This window comes from Callithrix jacchus, chromosome 15 (assembly GCF_049354715.1).
Source record: "Callithrix jacchus isolate 240 chromosome 15, calJac240_pri, whole genome shotgun sequence".
Lineage (NCBI taxonomy): Eukaryota > Metazoa > Chordata > Mammalia > Primates > Cebidae > Callithrix > Callithrix jacchus.
Window position 1 is genome coordinate 69,780,658 of NC_133516.1, and position 14,852 is coordinate 69,795,509.

The 14,852-nt window shown below is 42.8% G+C and overlaps 1 protein-coding gene and 1 non-coding gene across 14 annotated transcripts in view; one reads left to right on the top strand and one right to left on the bottom strand.

The window, feature by feature from the left end:
* The window catches only part of RAF1 (Raf-1 proto-oncogene, serine/threonine kinase), an 84,699-nt gene that overhangs the window by 38,690 nt on the left and 31,157 nt on the right, over positions 1 to 14,852 (bottom strand). The window lies entirely within an intron of this gene.
* LOC118148209 (small nucleolar RNA U13) lies at positions 3,360 to 3,463 on the top strand. The gene has a single exon (XR_004734984.1). It is a non-coding gene; the product is annotated as a small nucleolar RNA U13 (small nucleolar RNA).

Genomic DNA, 14,852 nt, shown 5'->3' on the forward strand with positions numbered 1-14,852 from the left:
TCTTTCACAATTCCACAGAAAAGTTCTTATGAATGGAGAAATTTGTCATGTTAGACAAGATCATTTAAAGAGAGAGACATATTGGCCGGGCAGAGTGGCTCACCTGAGATCAGGAGCTCGACAACAGCCTGGCCAACATGGCAAAACCCCGTCTCTATTAAAACTACAAAAAACAGGCCAGGCACGGTGGATCATGAGGTCAAGAGATCAAGACCATCCTGGTCAACATGGTAAAACCCCATCTCTACTAAAAATACAAAAAATTAGCTGGGCATGGTGGCACGTGCCTGTAATTCCAGCTACTCAAGAGGCTGAGGCAGGAGAATTGCTTGAACCCAGGAGGCAGAGGTTGTGGCGAGCCGAGATAGTGCCATTGCACTCCAGCCTGGGTAACAAGAGCAAAACTCCGTCTCAAAACAAAAACAAAAACAACTACAAAAAACAGCCAGGCATGGTGGCGGCTGCCTGTAATCCCAGCTACTTGGGAGGCTAAGGCAGAAGAATAGCTTGAACCCAGGAGGTGGAGGCTGCAGTGAGCTGAGATCATGCCACTGCACTCCAGCCTGGGCAACAGAGCAAGACTTCAACTGAAAAAAAATAAAACAAAAATGAAGAGCTCCTAAAAATTAGCAAACGATGAATGCCATTGAAAAAAAAAACCAGGAAATTAAATTCACAGAAAAGCAATGCAAAGGCCAACAAACATGTTTATATATAAAGTAGGGAAACACAAATATAAAAACTATTTTTAACATCAGATTTGTAATATTTATTTTTTTATTTTTATTTTTTTGAGGTGGAGTCTCACGCTCTGTTGCCCAGGTTGGAGTGCAGTGGCGCAATCTCTGCTCACTGCAACCTCCGCCTACCGGGTTCAAGTGATTCCCCTGTCTCAGTCTCCCAAGTAGCTGGGATCACAGGCGCATGCCACCATGCCTGGCTAATTTTGTATTTTTAGCAGAGATAGGGGTTCACCATGTTGCCCAGGCTGGTCTTAAACCCCTGACCTCAGGTGATCCACTCACCTTGGTCTCCCAAAGTGCTGGGATTAAAGGCGTAAGCTACCGTTTTGGGCCAGATTTGTAAAATTAAAAAGACAAAATATCGAACACAAGCATTTGAGGTAATCTATTCTGATAGTGAAGACTAAACCACAATAGTACAGCAATCTAACAGTATCTATTAACTATTTAAAGATTTAACTTCACATTTCACAACCACTACTAATAGGAATGTTTCTAATACCAATACACTGAAAATTACCTCAGACTGAAAGCCACAGAACTAACATTGGAACAATTTAAGGCAGGACTGATTTAAAACAAGACCTCCCAGGAAAGAATGCTGCCCCAATACATTGGCTAAAGGGTCTGATTGAAAGAATATTTACCCACAGCTACTCAGGAGATTACTTGGCATCTCTTGAGGTCATGAGTTTGAGGCTACAGAGCATAACTGCACCTGTGAATAAACATTGAATGCCATCTGGGCAACATAGTGAGACCCCATCTTTCTCTCTCTCTTTCTCTCACACACACGGGCACGTAAGTCATTTTCCGTGATGTAAGAATAAGGTTAGTGTCATCTATCACCAATACTTCAAAGTACTATATGTGTAGTATAATATCAAAAGTAAACCATACTGCAGGAAAAAGATAAGCATTAATAAAAAAAAGTAGACTGGGCACGGTGGCCCACATCTATAATCCTAGCACTTTGGGAGGCCGAGGCAGGCAGATCACGAGGTCAAGAGATCGAGACCATTCTGGCCAACATGGTGAACCCCATCTCTACTAAAAATAGAAAAATTAGCTGGGTGTAGTGGCACGCGCCTGTAGTCCCAACTACTTGGGAAGCTGAGGCAGGAGAATTGCTTGAACCTGGGAGGTGGAGGCTGCAGTGAGCCAAGATAGCGCCACTGCACTCTAGCCTGGGTGAAAGAGTGAGATTCTGTATCAAAAAAACAAAATAAATAAATAAATAATTTGATTTAATTTTAAATATTTGATAATAAATTGTCTAATCAGGCGGGGCACGGTGGCTCACGCCTGTAATCCCAGCACTTTGGGAGGCTGAGGCAGATGGATTACCTGAGATCAGAGTTTGAGACTAGCCTGGCCAGCATGGTGAAACTCCGCTAAAATACAAAAAGTTAGCCATGTGTGATGGTGGGTGCCTGTAATCCCAGCTACTTGGAACGCTGACGTAGGAGAATCACTTGAACCCAGGAGGCAGAGCTTGCAATAAGCCAAAATCGCACCATTGCACTCCAGCCTGGGAGACAAAGCAAGACTCTGTCTCAAAATAATAGTAATAAATTATCTAAACATATTCCACTGTGTTGGACATGATTTACTTTTTATCTATTTTTAAGGCATTTTTTTTCCAATTTTACAATCTTGTATCTTACAAATAATGGTGTGCCTTATTTGTCCTAACAGGGAACTAAAATAGACATCCTCTAGTATATGGGTATTTTGCTTACTAACCTAGACATGGGATTACTGAGTCAAAGGTAAGAATTCTGTGGGAGTGCTGCTACTATAATGTTGTTTATTTTTATTTTCTTTTTGGACATGGGGTCTTGCTATGTTGCCCAGGCTAGATCCAAACTCCTGGGCTCAAGCAATCCTACTGCTTCAGCCTCCTGAGTAGCTGAGATTATAGAACGTTTTTAATATTTTAAGAGTAGACTTGGGCCAGGCATGATGGCTCACACATATAAGAATCACACAAGTGATTCTTGAACCCAGGAGGAGGCAGCTGAAGTGAGCCAAGACAGTGCCATTGCACTCCAGCCTGGGCAACAAGGGCAAAACTCTGTCTCAAAAAAAAGAGTAGACTTGGGTGAATTGTACAATAAACTTATTTTCTGAAGCAATGAACCACTAACTATTTTTTCTGCTCTCTTGGGGCAGGGAGAGGTAGGTTTAACCCGGAAAAGGAGGGCTGTCCTACTACTTCATCTTTCTTAGAAGTGACAAAGGCTTCTAAAAGTTTAGAGAGGGTAAAGATAGAGACTGATAAAGGCAACCAAGACTAGTGGGTATAATCTTTCTAAGAATTCCACATTAGTCAGCTTTCCATCAGCAACTTAAAAGAAAAAGACTATTTAGGCTGGGCACGGTGGCTCACGCCTGTAATCCTAGCACTTTAGGAAGCCAAGGTGGGTGGATCGCCTGAGGTCAGGAGTTCAAGACCAGCCTGGCCATCATGGTGAAACCTCATCTTAAAAAAAAAAGAAAAGAAAAGAAAGAGACTATTTTGTATTTTTTATACTCCTTTGACAAAAAGTAGAATTCAACAACCTAGTTCCCAAAGAGCTCTCTGAAACCCTTCTAATAAGAAGTTCCAGGCTGATCCTTTTGTAGTTCATAAGCATGATGATTGAGTTTTCACGTTCATGTCTGAGATGTACCTCCTTCAAACCTTATAATGACATGGAAACATTACCCATCTCAAGTGAAGAGGAGAAAAAAAAAGTAGTCCCAGGTTTATATTCCTAGAAAAGGTAAATTAGAGGATCTCTTGACTGGAGGATTCCAGACATAGTTAAGAGTATGGATACTGTTCTGCAAACTATACAAAGTCCTTGAGTGCAGAAACCAGCAGCCTTCTCTCCAGTGGGGTAACCAAACTCAAAGAAACTAAAATCTTTAGTTTCCCTTACCTTACAGTCAAGCTCAAAGACAACAAATCTCATCCATGCACTCGAAGATTCCAATCAGTTTTTAATCTTATCCTTTTAAAAAATAAACAGGTTGCCAATGAATATTAGACTTTTCAGGAGACTTTTTTTTTTTTTTTTGAGAGGGAGTTTCGCTCTTGTTACCCAGGCTGGAGTGCAATGGCGCATTCTCGGCTCACCGCAACCTCCGCCTCCTGGGTTCAAACGATTCTCCTGTCTCAGCCTCCCAAGTAGCTGGGATTACAGGTATGTGCGACCATGCCTGGCTAATTTTTTTGGTATTTAGTAGAGACGGGGTTTCACCATGTTGGCCAGGATGGTCTCGATCTCTTGACCTTGTGATCCACCCGCCTCCGCCTCCCAAAGTGCTGGGATTACAGGCATGAACCACTGCGCCCGGCCCCCAGGAGACCTTCTAACATGGATGATAAAGACCAAAACACAGAGAAAAAAAAACATAATGGCCTGTAATCCCAGCACTTTGGGAGGGTGAGGCAGGAGGATCACTTGAACCCAGGAGCTCCAGACCAGCCTGGACAACACAGTGACCTCATCTCTACAAAAAATTATAAAAACGTAGTCCAACGCAGTGGTGTACAGCTGTACTCCCAGCTATAGGCTGAGCTGAGGTGGGAGGATCATTTGAGCCCAGGAGGTCAAGGCTGCCAAGAGCTGTGATTGTGCCACCACTCTCCAGCTTGGAAAACAGAGGGAGACCCTGTCTTGGGGGGCAGGGGGAGGAAGAAAGGAAAAGGCTGGGTGTGGTGGCTCACACCTGTAATGCCAGCACTTTGGGAGGCTGAGGCGGGAGGATCACGAGGTCAAGAGATCGAGACCATCCTAGCCAACATGGTGAAACCTCAACTCTACTAAAAATACAAAAATTAGCTGGGCATGGTGGTGTGCACCTGTAGTCCTAGCTACTCAGGAGGCTGAAGCAGAATTGCTTGAACCCAGGAGGTGGAGGTTGCAGGGAGTTGAGATCCCCTGGCGCCTGGCAACAGAGCAAGAATCTGTCTCCAAAAAAAAAAAAAAAAAAAGAAAAGAAAAAACCCACAATCCACAACAGAAGAACTTGAACTATCAGATTAAATTAGCCTATCAAATGCCTAACACATTAAATTTTACCATAATGGAGGATTCTATAAATTTTTACAGTTAAAAAAAAAAAAAATACAAGCCGGGCGCGGTGGCTCAGGCCTGTAATCCCAGCACTTTGGGAGGCCGAGGCGGGCAGATCACCTGAGGTCAGGAGTTCAAAACCAGCCTAGCCAACATGGTGAAACCCCGTTTCTGGGGGGGGGGGGGGGAAATACAGGCCAGGCTCGGTGGGTCACACCCGTAATCCCAGCACTTTGGGAGGCCGAGGCAGGTGGATCATGAGGTCAGGAGTTCCAAGACCAGCCTGGCCAACACGGTGAAACCCCGTCTCTACTAACAAATACAAAAATTGGCCAGGCGTGGTGGCATGTGCCTGTAATCCCAGCTATTCCGGAGGCTGAGGCAGGAGAATCACCTGAACCCAGGAGGCAGAGGTTGCAGTGAGCCAAGATTGCACCACTGCACTCCAGCCTGGGCAACAAGAGTGAAACAGTGTCTCAAAAGAAAAAAAAATCAGGAATTAGAATGACTTCAAACTCCTCAATAACACTAGAAGACATAATGGAGCAAAGCCTCCTAGATTTTGAAGGAAAACTATCCCCAATTTAGAATAACCAGTAAAACTATCAGGTGAGGGATAGAACTAGAGAGATGTTTTCTAACATTCACAATTACAAAAATTTTAACCTCCATGATTCCTTTCTCAAGGGATTTGTCAGGTGAATAAAGCAAGAGAAAGACTTAGGATATAGGAAACAGGACATTCAGCACAGGAAAGTAGTGAAGGAAATCCCCAGAAGGCCAATGGAGAGAAATCCCTGGATGACAACTGTGCACCAGACACAAGAATCCACAATTATGTGACCCTTTCTAGCAGTCTCCAACTATTATCTACACAATCACCTTTTCTTCTCTTGAGGGTGCCAGAGAGGGAGGATGGGAGGAAAGCAGCTGGAGGAAGAGCAAAGAGAGGGAAGGAGGGAGGGAAGGAGGAAGAAAGAATGGAAGGAAATAGCCCACATTTTCAAAGTTGGCCCCTTTAAGTATATTCTCACCCCTGTGGAGGAGGTGAACGGTAAAACCTGTGCTAGGTCTTGAGATACCCAAGGTGGTTGAACAACATTAATAACATAGTAAGCACCACAGTGTTTTCCAAAGCAGGGGATATATCCTATTCATGGTTTACAAAATGATTATAAGGGATATGTATACAAGATATAAATTAAAATAATATAATAAGGAAAAAGTCTCAGTTATATGCTAGTATACATTTCATACTTCTTTAGGACTTTCTAGGCCAGGTACGATGGCTCACAACTGTAATCTCAGCACTTTGGAAAGTCAAGGTGGGTGAACTGCTTGAGCTCAGGAGTTCAAGGCCAGCCTGGGCAATATGGTGAAATCCTGTCTCCACTAAAAATATAAAAATTGGCTGGGCATTGTGGTGGGCACCTGTAATCCCAGTTACTTGGGAAGCTGAGGCAGGAGAATCTCTTGAACCTGGGAGGTAGAGGCTGCAATGAGCGGAGATCATGCCACTGCACTCTAGCCTGGGTGACAGAGGGAGACCCTGTCTCAAAAACAAACAAATAAAAAAATTAATAATGTTGTTTTTAGGACAGGTGTGGTGGCACCTGGCTGCAATCCCAGCACTTGGGGAGGCCGAGGGGGGTGGATCACTTGAGGTCAGGGGTTCAAGACCAGCCTAGCCAACATGGTGAAACCCCATCTCTATTAAAAATACAAAAATTTAGCTGGACATTGTGGTGGGCACCTGTAATCCCAGCTACTTGAGAAGCTGAGGCAGGAGAATCTCTTGAATCTGGGAGGCGAAGGTTGCAGTGAGCCAAGACTGCACTACTGCACTCTAGCCTAGGTGAGAGAGTGAGACTCCATCTCAAAAAAAAAAAAAAAAAAAAAAAAGCCGGGCTTGGTGGCACATGCCACCAAGCTACTTGGGAGGCTGAGACATAAAAACTGCTTGAACCCACGAGGCGGGGACTGCAGTGAGCCAAGATCACACTACTGAGTTCTAGCCTGGGCAACAGAGTGAGATGAGACTCTGTCATTCCTGAATGAATGAATAAATAAATAAGAGTGAGAGAGAGAGTGCGTGTGTGTGTGTGTATTTTGGCCAGGCGCAGTGGCTCACACCTGTAATTCTAGCACTTCTGGAGGCCAAGGCAGGCGGATCACCTGACGTTAGTTTGAGACCAGCCTGTTGAAACCCTGTGTCTACTAAAAATACAAAAACTAGCCAGACATGGTTAGTGGGTGCCTGTAATTCCAGCTACTCGGGAGACTGAGGCAGCAGAATTGCTTGACCCTGGGAAGAGGAGGTGGCAGTGAGCTGAGAATGCACCACTGCACCCCAGCCCGGGCAACAAGACTCTGTCTCAAAAAACAAAATAATAATAATAATAAAATTATAAAAAATAATGTTGCTTTGTTTTATAATAAAAGTAGTTGTGGAATCTAGCAGTATGTGTGATTTCTCCTGGCAGTTCTGAGTGCATTTTGACCATATGCTTTAAAAGAACTTTTTTTTTTTTTTTTTTTTGAGATGGAGTTTAGCTCTTGTTACCCAGGCTGGAGTGCGATGGCTCGATCTCGGCTCACCGCAACCTCCACCTCCTGGGTTCGGGCAATTCTCTTGCCTCAGCCTCCTGAGTAGCTGGGATTACAGGCATGCACCACCGTGCCCAGCTAATTTTTTGTATTTTTAGTAGAGACGCGGTTTCATCATGTTGACCAGGATGGTCTCGATCTCTCGACCTCGTAATCCACCTGCCTTGGCCTCCCAAAGTGCTGGGATTACAGGTGTGAGCCACCACACCTGGCCCTTAAAAGAACTTCTAACAGTGTTCTACCCCTCATTTTTGGGCAAATCAACCACAAGGCGGTACAAGGTAGCTCACACCTGGAATCCCAACACTTTGGGAAGATTGCTTGAGCCCGGGAGGTAAGAGCCTGGGTAACACTCCAGTCTGGGTGACAAAGCAAGACCCTTTCTCAAAAAAAAAAAAAAAAGAAGAAGAAAGAAGAAGGAAGAAGAATGAAGTGGGGAGAGGAAGGGGAAGGGGAGGGGGAGGAGGAAGAAGAAAGGGGAAAGAGGGAGTGAAGGAAGGAAGAAAAAATCAACACAAGATAGTGAACTATAGCCATTCACCCTTGAGTACACAACTACATTCACAGCAAAAATGCCTGCACCTACACTGCCCGTCACCTATGATGATGCCATCATTCAACCCTTTTCTCTGTAACTCAATAGCCTCAAACTTCTTTCATCTTTTCTTCCCTTTTCTTATTTTTTGAGACAGGTGACTCACTATGTTGCCCAGGCCTTGAACTCCTGAGCTCAAGCAACACTCCTGCCTCAACCTCACAAAGTGCTCAGATTACAGGCATCAGCCACTATGTCTGCCCCATCTTCCAATTAAAGGTAAAGTTCTATATTTACCATGATATATATTTACTAGGAATTTAAAGTATCTTTTAAACTATGTTAATATTTATATTAGAATTTATATTCTTTTTTTTTTTGCGACAGAGTCTCACTTTGTTGTCCAGGCTGGAGTACAGTGGCGTGATCTCAGCTCACTGCAACCTCTGCCTCCCAGGTTCATGCGATTCTCCTGCTCCAGCCTCCCAAGTAGCCAAGATTACAGGCTCCCACCACCACGCCTCGCTAATTTTTTGTATTTATAGTAGAGACAAGAGTTTCACCATGTTGCCCGGGCTGAATGCGAACTCCTGACCTCAGGTGATCCATCTGCCTCAGCCTCCCCAAAATGCTGGGATTACAGGCATGACCTACCACGCCCAGCTATGTTAGGGTTTTTAAATTACATTGGTATTAAGTGGTTTGTCCTTATTTTGCCTATGCGCGCTGTTATTTTTGGTGTGTGATCTGGCAAATTATATAGGTTTTCAGGAACATTTGTCATATTTTGGCAGCAATACCTATACTGATTTTCTACATGCAGTACTGTTTTAACATTTCCTTTTAAAAATAAACGTATTTATTTTTTAAGAGAGTCATTTAAGAGAAAACAATAATAAGCAATACTATAGGTAGTTATCTGCTCTAGTAGGAGTCAGGAAGATAATACCTAAATGGGACTTCATCAAGATTAAAAACTTTTTTTTTTTTTTTTTTTTTGAGACAGTCTCGCCTTGTTGCCCAGGCTGGAGACTTATATTAATGAAACACTATCTAGCAGATACAACCCATTCTTAAATTATCTTGTATTTTGCCACTACTTACTTGCTAGACTCCTAAACAAGTCTAATTATCATTCTAGCAATCAACTCTAGAATTTTTCTCAGACTAACGCTCTCTCTCCCCACTAAAGAAACTTTCATTATACAATGCTTCTAAGAGTTTCTCTCTCAAATTGCATCCTCTCTGTATTGCTGGCTTCTATTCTTTCCTGCCTCAACTATGGCTGTACCTCAAGATTCCATTTCACTCTATTCTCCAAGAGTTCCACAGCCTTTCCACCCAGAACTACTTCATCAGCTTGAGAGACAACTGTATCTACACCTCTCTTTTGAGAACTTCCTTCTTTTAGCCATCAGAATAAGCCCCCAGCAGTTATGTTTACATGTTTATATTCATGATCCTAATTCTCTAGCTCCCACCACACTGAACGGAGCAAGGATCCAAGATGGGAACTTAATTTGAAATTGACAGACTGGACAAAATGGTCTTTTTTTTTTTCTTTCTTGAGACAGAGGGTCTCACTTTGTCACCCAGGCTGGAATGCAGTGGCACAATCTCAGCTCACCGAAGGCTCGACCTTCTGAGCTCAACTGATCCTCCTGCCACGCCCCCCCAAGTAGCTGGCTGGGACCACAGGTGCACCACCCTGCTATTTTTTTGTATTTTTTGTAGAGATGGGATTTTGCCATGTTGCCCAGGCTGGTCTCCAATTCCTGAGCTTAAGTGATCTGCCCTCCTCAGCCTCCCAAAATGCTGCATGAGCCACTGCACTGTGCCCAGAATGTTCGTTTTAACTGAGGACACATAAACTCTGAAGCTATCGGATGAAAACAACCACGTATATGCAAATCAAGGGTAGATCTGCTGTTAAGATAGCTACGCTCTCCAAACTTATCTCTGGATTCAATATATTTCCTATTAGAATTGCAGCTGGGTTCTTTGTAGGAGCTGATTAAATAGGTCCAGAAATTTACATGGGACCCATAATAGCCAAAACAATCTTGAAAAACAACAGAGTATTCAGACTTCCCAATTTCAAAATGTAGTACAAAACTACAGTAATCAAGACAGTGTGATACTGTCATAAGGATAGATACGTAGACTGATGGAATAGAAATGAGAAGTATGCCAAACATTAAATGGTCCCAGCACAAATGGTGCTTAGAGAACTGGATATCCACATGCAAAAAAATGAACTTAGGCACTTACCTCACACCTTATACAAAATGTAACTCAACAGATCAAGACTTAATCTAAGAGTTAGAAATACAAATGTTGGCTGGGTGTGGTAGCTCACACCTGTAATCCCAGCACTTTGGGAGGCCAAAGCGGGTGGATCACATGAGGTCAGGAGTTTGAGACTGGCCCGTCCAACATGGCAAAACCCTGTCTCTACAAAAAATTAGCCGAGCATGGTGGCGGGCGCCTATAATCCCAGCTACTTGGGAGGCTAAGGCAGGAGAATTACTTAAACCCAGGAGGCAGAGGTTGCAGTGAGCCAAGATCGCAACTCTGTCTCAATAAAAAACAAAGGCGGCGGGGGGGCCGGCCTGGTGTGGTAGCTCACACCTGTAATCCCAGCACTTTGGGAGGCTGAGGTGGGAGGATTCACTTGACCCCAGGAGTTCAAGACCAGCCTAGGCAATACAGGGAGACCCCATCTCTACAAAAAATAATTCAAAATATCATCCAAGTATAGTGGTGCATGCCTGTGGTCCCATCTACTTGGGAGGCTGAGGTGGGAAGATGGCCTGAGCCTGAAAGGTTGACTGCAGTGAGCCATGGGATCATGCCACTGCACTCCAGCCTGGGCAACTGGCCCTGTCTCAAAATAAATAAATAAGTAAAAATTAAAAACAGGTAAATTGGACTTCATCAAGATTAAAAACTTTTCCTGTTTTGAAACAGTCTCACCTTGTTGCCCAGGTTGGAATGCAGTGATCTAATCTTATCTCACCACAATCTCTGCCTCCTGGGTTCAAGTGATTCTCCTGCCTCAGCCTCCAAGTAGCTGGGATTACAGCTGCCCACCACCACACTCGACTAATTTTTGTATTTTTAGTAAAGGTGGGGTTTCACCATGTTGTCTAGGCTCATCTCAAACTCCTGGCCTCAAGTGATCTGCCCGCCTCAGTCTCTGAAAGTGCTGGGATTATAGGTGTGAGTTACTGTGCCTGGACAACATTAAATACTTTTGAGGCTGACTTTGGACACACTGCCTAGAAGTCAGCCTTACAAAAAAATAAATTAAGGAAGGAAGGGAGGGAGGGAACCTTTTATACTTCAAAACACACCAGGCCAGGCACAGTGGCTCACATCTGCAATCCCAGAACTTTGGGAAGGTGAGGCAGGCAGATCACTTGAGGTCAGGAGTTCGAGACCAGCCTAGCCAACATGGTGAAACTCCATCTCTATAAAAAAATACAAAAATTAGCTGGGCGTCATGGTGCATGCCTGTAGTTACAGCTACTAGGGAGGCCAAGATGAAAGAATCACTTGAATCCAGAAGGTGGAGATTGCAGTGAGCCGAGATCATGCCACTGCCCTCCACACTGGGCAACAGAGCAAGACTCTGTCTCTAAACAAACAATCAAGAAAGTAAAAAGATAACTCAAAGAATGGGAGATAATACTTGAAAATCATTTGCACCTAGTGAATGTATTTTTTCCTACAGAATATAGAAGCACTCATAACTCAGTAGTAAAAAAGACAACCCAATATTTAAGTAAGTGAAGGATTTGAATGAACATTTCTCAAAAAGGAAATATATACATAATTGGTCAAAGATACGTAACTGGTTAATTGGTTCACATGAAAAGATGCTCAACATCACTATTTTAGGGACATAAAAATCAAAATCACAATGAGATACATACCCATTAGTGTGGCTATTATCTAAAAAAAGAAAGAAAGGGAAGAAGAGAAGGTTGGCAAGGATGTGGAGAAGTTGGAAGCCCATGCACTGCTAATATGGTATTAGTTGCTATGGAAATGATACAGCAGTTTCTCAAAAAATTAAAAATGGAATTATCATATGATCCAACAATTTCAATACTGGGTAAAGACCCAAAAGAACTGAAAAAGAAACTCAAACAGGTACTTGTACATCCATGTTCACAGTAGTGTTATTCCTAATAGCTAAAAGGTAGAAACAACCCAAGTGTCCATCAACAAATGAATGGATAAATAAGATGTGATCCATATATACAATGGAATATTAACAGTATTTTTAAAAAAGGAAATTTTGACACATGTGACCACATGGATAAACCTTGAGGACACTATGCTAAGTATAATAAGCCAGTCACAAAAGGCAAAATACTAAATGATTCCACTGACATCATACAGAGTTCAGTTTGGGATGGTGGAAAAGCTCTGGAATGGATGGATGGTGGTGATGGTTGCAGGACAATGTAAATGTACTTAATGCCACTGAATGGCACACTTAAAAATAGTTAAAATGATAAATTTTATGTTATGTAAATTTTATCACAATTTTTTTTTTCTTTTTTCGAGACGGAGTCTCACTCTGTTACCCAGGGTGTAGTGAACTGGCATGATCTCATTTCACCGCAACTTCCGCCTCCCAGGCTCAAGCAATCCTCCCACCTCAGTCTCTTAAAAAGCTGAGAGCACAGGCACAAGCCGCCATGCCCAGCTAACTTTTTTTATTTTTTGTAGAAATCAGTTTTCACCATGTTGCCCAGGCTGGTCTTGAACTCCTGAGCTCAAGCAATCTGTCCACCTAGACCTCCCAAAGTATTAGGATTACAGGTGTGAGCCACCGAGCCTGGCCAGCAAGAATAATTTTTAAAATGATGTTAATCCCAGCACTGTGGGAGGCTAAGGCAAGCGGATTGAGCCCAGAAGTTCAAGACCAGTCTGGGCAACACGGTGAGACCCTATCTCTACTAAAAATACAAAAAATTAGCCAGGTGGCAGTGAGCACCTGTGGTCCTGGCAACTCAGGAAGCTGCTGTGGGAAGATAATTTGAGCCCAGGAGGCAGAGGCTGCAATAAGCCAAGATTTCAACACTGCACTCCAGCATTGTTGGAGTGACAGAATAAGACCTAGTCTCAAAAAAAAAAAAAAAAAAAAAAAAAAATTATAGTTGCCTAAACCTACCATGTCACTTAAAAAAAAAGATAGCATGTCATTTGGGTAGACTATTTCAGTGGGAAAAAAAAAGATAGCATGTTGATCATTAAAGGTCAAAACACTATCAAAGTCACTGGTACTAAATTCGGAGCTACTAGGAAGGCCCACACTCCCTGTACCTCAGTGGCTGCATGGTGGGATTGAGGGTAGGTAGAACTGCATCAAGTCTTACTCCCAGCATGGAGTCTTGGGAGCTCTGTGGACTTCAAACAATAAAAAAACATTCTCTGATGACTTTCAATATTTCAAAAGGAAAACCTAAATAAAATTATTCTTTCACCTTCCAAAAGCCTGACCAGAACAATAAAAAACATCAAGCTTCTTTTCTGTATATTGGGATTGTAGGACTTCAGGACAGAATCACAGGTTAATAAACCTTAAAACATAAGAATATTCATAGCAACAGTATTCCTAATAGCCACAAGGTGGAAATAATCCAAATGTCTACCAACTGAAGAACAGATAAAATGTGGTACAGTATATCCAAACAATGAATAGTACTAAAAAGAAATACTGGTACATACTAAAACGTGGATGAACCTTGAAAACAATATGCTAAGTGAATGCAGAAAGTCACAAAAGTCCATGTATTTTATGACTCCATTCATATGAAAGTTAAACACGCAAGTGTATAAAACAGAAAGCAGATTAAGTGGTGGCCTAACAGGGATTGGGAAGATTATAGTGTTATAGCTAAGGGTTTTTTTTTGTTCGTTTGTTTTGAGACGGAGTTTTGCTGCTGCTACCCAGACTGGAGTGCAATGGCACGATCTCGGCTCACCACAACCTCTGCCTCCTGGGTTCAAACAATTCTCCTGCCTCAGCCTCCTGAGTAGCTGGGACTACAGGCGTGCACCACCATGCCCACTAATTTTTTGTATTTTTAGTAGAGATGGGGTTTCACCTTGTTGACCAGGATGGTCTCGATCTCTTGACCTCGTGATCCACCTGCCTCGGCCTCCCAAAGTGCTGGGATTATAGGTGTGAGCCACCGCGCACAGCCTGGTTTTTTTTTTTTTTGATTGGGGGGTTACTCTAAAATTGATTGTGGTAATGGTTGCACAGTTTTGTGAATATGCTGAAACCCCAGAATTATACACTTTAAATTGGTGGATTATATCTCAATAACGCTGTTACGAAAAGATCAGGTCTGCAATGATCAGGTAGGGACTATGTGGGTTTCTGAACTTTCTGGTTCCTGGAACAACTACTTCATAAATCCTGCAACTTCCTATCCCAAATGCCAGTATCTACCCATAAGATTCACTATTACAGGTAAGCTAGTTTGAAATGAATTTTGTTCCTTCCATCTAAGGGTCCTAAGAAAAAAATTACTATCATCAAGAACTAAGGGGGCCAGGTGTGATGAGTCACACCTGTAATTCCAGCACTATGGGAGGCCGAGGTGGGAGAATCTCTTGAGCCCAGGAGTTCAACACCAGCCTGCGCAATATAGCAAGACTGTATCTCTTAAAAAAAATTTTTTTTTAAATTAAAATCCAGTAAGAGTAGTTGCTAAAAAAAAAAAAAAATTGCTACACTGGCTAGATACACTGGCTAGATGCAGTGGCTCATGTCTATAATCCCCGCACTTCGGAAGGCTGAGATAGAGAAGACTACTTGAGTCCAGAAGTTCAAGACCAACCTGGGCAACATGGTAAAACCCTGTCTTCTACAAA